Source organism: Schistocerca piceifrons, unplaced genomic scaffold, assembly GCF_021461385.2.
Source record: "Schistocerca piceifrons isolate TAMUIC-IGC-003096 unplaced genomic scaffold, iqSchPice1.1 HiC_scaffold_943, whole genome shotgun sequence".
Taxonomy (NCBI): domain Eukaryota; kingdom Metazoa; phylum Arthropoda; class Insecta; order Orthoptera; family Acrididae; genus Schistocerca; species Schistocerca piceifrons.
In genome coordinates, this window is record NW_025729216.1 from 2,300,001 (window position 1) to 2,305,000 (window position 5,000).

At 53.7% G+C, this 5,000-nt stretch overlaps 1 non-coding gene across 1 annotated transcript in view; it reads left to right on the plus strand.

Annotated features, from left to right (window-relative positions):
- The first annotated feature begins 3,841 nt into the window (after window positions 1–3,841).
- The window catches only part of LOC124772862, a 1,909-nt gene continuing 750 nt past the window's right edge, over window positions 3,842–5,000 (plus strand). The window contains exon 1 of the ribosomal RNA XR_007014319.1: window positions 3,842–5,000. This exon is cut by the window's right edge and continues 750 nt beyond it. This is a non-coding gene — a ribosomal RNA (small subunit ribosomal RNA).

The window sequence follows — 5,000 nt, forward strand, 5'->3', positions numbered from 1 at the left end:
AGACAGCGATGGCGCCACAGTGCCTGCCTTTCGACGCCACCCACAAAGCCTGCAGCCTCTGTCGACCATAGCACCCATTCTCCAGTGGCTCTGCCGCACGAAGCCGTGGACCGGCAATGACTCTACCCGCACCCGTTCGTGGACCACCCCAACCGCCAAACTCGCACCTCCAGCGGATGAACGGCGGACGTTTCCCGCACTCGTAAAGTGCAATCCACCCCTATAACTTGCGTTTCATGAAGAGTTATTTCCAATATGCGACATTCCCGCTGTCCGTATACATGAGCCGCGACCTGTACCACTTACGAGCGAGAGACGCGATCGCGTTGCTCACTGTACGGCGTCCGATACCGAGCCATCAGCATGTCGGTCCCCATGCGCGTTGCACTCGCACTCGCACTCGCACTCGCAGTCGCAAAAACGTGGCGCAAATATATTACGCGGAAGAGTTATAACAGACCGAGCCCCACTGCATGGGGGGAGTCTTTGTCACTAATGTACACAGATGGAACATTTTGGACTGGAACCAGATTACCCGTACACACGGCGCTGATTAGTAATCAATGCAGAGCCATCAAACTACAGAAAATATATACAACTGTCCGTATACATGCTGAAAGAGTCTGCCCACAATGGGAACCACACGTCAGCCAGACACTCTGATCACGCACCACTCTCTGCTTCTAACAGGCGCACATACAATACGTAAGCACCAGCATGGAACAACATCCAGTGCATCCTCTCCGCCACATTACACAATCCACACTATCACAACCAGACCAGGAGGTCCATGCGGAAAATAGAATATCCCACCCTTTCGACATCCACCATTGCGCAGATAAGGCACCAACACCCACACATGTCCTATACAACGGTGCACCCAACATCACAATAGTACCTCCTGTCACAGCGCACAAACAATGACATGACTCAAAGACACAGGTGTGACACAAGCATAGAATTGGAGCGCCGCCTCTAATAAGCCAAAGGTGCATCCTGACGTGACAAATCTGATCATGTCACAAGCATTCACTTACTATAATCACTATCAACGAACCTGCCGCCCCCGCCCCCCCCCCCCTACACCTTTCCTTACAACAACGTGTAACCGAACCTAACCTATGTTGTACCTTAACCTAACCTATGTTGTACCTTAACCTAACCTATGTTGTACCTTAACCTAACCTATGTTGTACCTTAACCTAACCTATGTTGTACCTTAACCTAACCTATGTTGTACCTTAACCTAACCTATGTTGTACCTTAACCTAACCTATGTTGTACCTTAACCTAACCTATGTTGTACCTTAACCTAACCTATGTTGTACCTTAACCTAACCTATGTTGTACCTTAACCTAACCTATGTTGTACCTTAACCTAACCTATGTTGTACCTTAACCTAACCCATGTTGTACCTTAACCTAACCCATGTTGTACCTTAACCTAACCCATGTTGTACCTTAACCTAACCCATGTTGTACCTTAACCTAACCCATGTTGTACCTTAACCTAACCCATGTTGTGCCTTAACCTAACCCATGTTGTGCCTTAACCTAACCCATGTTGTGCCTTAACCTAACCCATGTTGTGCCTTAACCTAACCCATGTTGTGCCTTAACCTAACCCATGTTGTGCCTTAACCTAACCCATGTTGTGCCTTAACCTAACCCATGTTGTGCCTTAACCTAACCCATGTTGTGCCTTAACCTAACCCATGTTGTGCCTTAACCTAACCCATGTTGTGCCTTAACCTAACCCATGTTGTGCCTTAACCTAACCCACGTTGTGCCTTAACGTAACCCACGTTGTGCCTTAACGTAACCCACGTTGTCGGCTAACGTAACCCACGTTGTCCGCTAACGTAACCCACGTTGTCCGCTAACGTAACCCACGTTGTCCGCTAACGTAACCCACGTTGTCCGCTAACGTAACCCACGTTGTCCGCTAACGTAACCCACGTTGTCCGCTAACGTAACCCACGTTGTCCGCTAACGTAACCCACGTTGTCCGCTAACGTAACCCACGTTGTCGCCTAAACCTGCTCTGTAATTGTTATACGACTCGTTCAATTAGTGTAGTGTTGCCCACCCGCAACCCTCGCAATATAGTTCGCTACTCGCACTGCCCGCTCCCCTGTGTATCGCTTCATGTTAAACACCTTGCAAGTCTTGCTGACTTTCCACATGCTCCTGCTGTACACTGTAATGTGGATGGCAGCAGGACGTACATGCCGCGCCCCCCCCCCCCCCCACACCTCCCCACGTCCCCACCTTGCCCCCTGCCTTCGCAAGCTGGTTGGTGAGAAGTTTGCATGTTCAATGCCCTTCGCATGCGACGTACTCAGGCTACGTTGTGGTGCGGCCTGTGTCAACTGTCCGCTGATGTCGTACGCGTAAACCACAATCTGTACTGCACATTCGTCCTTATGTACTGAATGATACATCGTGGCACATGTGTGACCGTACAACGACTGCGCCCAAAAACGGCGGACCATACAGTGTAAATATTGTGCACGCAGCTACGTGTCGTCTCCCTATGACAGCTGGATTGCAGTGTGGTACGCCATAGAGACGTGTGGGAGGAACGGACGCCGTGGATGGCGATCAGCATGAGCTGTCTGTTGATGTATTCGGACCTAGTCGTCTCTCCTCACACACCGTGATAGCATGGTGCACCGCGTTCCATATCTGCGACATGCTACAGAGGCCGGTTGACAGTCGTTCGAGCAATGGACATCGCATACGTACGGGGGCCACCTTCCACGTATTGTCTAGGCGTGCACATTTTGTTGCGTGTATGTGGGCAGACGTAGTGTGGTGTGACACCTGACACAGGCATGCAATAATCGTGGAAGTTGCAAATGGCGATGGACGCATACGTTTTCTGGTGAAGTTACGCAAATGAACAAATGGTAACCCGTTGTGGTGCGGTTGTTCTCGCTAGGGGTGAATCGGTGATGGCGACGGTAGGTTGAGGTACTAACCGGTTGTTCCAGCGATACCCACCATGCCGACGAAACTGAACGGCATCTGGGTGTGAAGCGATACGCGGCGGTGGCTGGGTGGGACCGTCCCCGGCCGGTGAGGGGGCGCCTCCCGGCGTGCTGGCCGCGCGGTGCGTGGGCGCACGCGCTACAGCCGGCTGGTGGGGGCGGCCAGTGGCAGGCGCGCCGGCCGACGGACGCGGCAGGCGTCGCAGCTGCGCGCCGGCGCACCCTGCGCGCGGCGCCGTGCGGCCAAAGTAGGTCCTCGCGGGCCCGGTGCGAAGCGCGGTGGACATCTTCAGTGTGCTGGTCCGATTGAGGACTGTGTGCGTTGAGGATGCGCCGCCGCCCGGCGCTCGGCGCCGCGACGCCGTCTGCTGCTCGGTCGCCCCAGCGGTTCTCGCTGGTGGTTTGTATCGCAGCTGTGCGGATGTGTTGGCGCGTGCGCTGTGCTGGGAGAGTTCGCTTCGGCACCCAAGTGGGGTTTTGTCCTTCTGTGGCGCTGGCGTTGGAGCTGCCGGTCACCGTAGGTGGCGCGTGTTGTCTCCCGCCGGCAATGCCACGACAGCACGCTCCCGGGCCTCTGTCGGCAGCGGCAAGCTCAGTTGGGAGCACGGGTGGTCGCACCGAAAGCGTCTACTCGCCTAACTCCGGGCGATTGCGCCTCTCTCGAACCCGACCAAGTACTTGGGACGGCGCTGCGCGCCGCCGGGACCTGAGAGGGTTTCGAGGTGTATTGTGCAGGGGAGCTCAGCCTCCTCCTGTTCGCAGAATGATTGAGCGGACGCTTGCGTGTTCGCGCGGGCCCCCGGGACACACTCCCGGGCGGCCGGCTGCTCAGCTCTAGTTGACGCAGCTCCCTGGTTGATCCTGCCAGTAGTCATATGCTTGTCTCAAAGATTAAGCCATGCATGTCTCAGTACAAGCCGCATTAAGGTGAAACCGCGAATGGCTCATTAAATCAGTTATGGTTCCTTAGATCGTACCCACGTTACTTGGATAACTGTGGTAATTCTAGAGCTAATACATGCAAACAGAGTCCCGACCAGAGATGGAAGGGACGCTTTTATTAGATCAAAACCAATCGGTCGGCTCGTCCGGTCCGTTTGCCTTGGTGACTCTGAATAACTTTGGGCTGATCGCACGGTCCTCGTACCGGCGACGCATCTTTCAAATGTCTGCCTTATCAACTGTCGATGGTAGGTTCTGCGCCTACCATGGTTGTAACGGGTAACGGGGAATCAGGGTTCGATTCCGGAGAGGGAGCCTGAGAAACGGCTACCACATCCAAGGAAGGCAGCAGGCGCGCAAATTACCCACTCCCGGCACGGGGAGGTAGTGACGAAAAATAACGATACGGGACTCATCCGAGGCCCCGTAATCGGAATGAGTACACTTTAAATCCTTTAACGAGTATCTATTGGAGGGCAAGTCTGGTGCCAGCAGCCGCGGTAATTCCAGCTCCAATAGCGTATATTAAAGTTGTTGCGGTTAAAAAGCTCGTAGTTGGATTTGTGTCCCACGCTGTTGGTTCACCGCCCGTCGGTGTTTAACTGGCATGTATCGTGGGACGTCCTGCCGGTGGGGCGAGCCGAAGGCGTGCGACCGCCTCGTGCGTGCTCGTGCGTCCCGAGGCGGACCCCGTTGAAATCCTACCAGGGTGCTCTTTATTGAGTGTCTCGGTGGGCCGGCACGTTTACTTTGAACAAATTAGAGTGCTTAAAGCAGGCAAGCCCGCCTGAATACTGTGTGCATGGAATAATGGAATAGGACCTCGGTTCTATTTTGTTGGTTTTCGGAACCCGAGGTAATGATTAATAGGGACAGGCGGGGGCATTCGTATTGCGACGTTAGAGGTGAAATTCTTGGATCGTCGCAAGACGAACAGAAGCGAAAGCATTTGCCAAGTATGTTTTCATTAATCAAGAACGAAAGTTAGAGGTTCGAAGGCGATCAGATACCGCCCTAGTTCTAACCATAAACGATGCCAGCCAGCGATCCGCCGCAGTTCCTCCG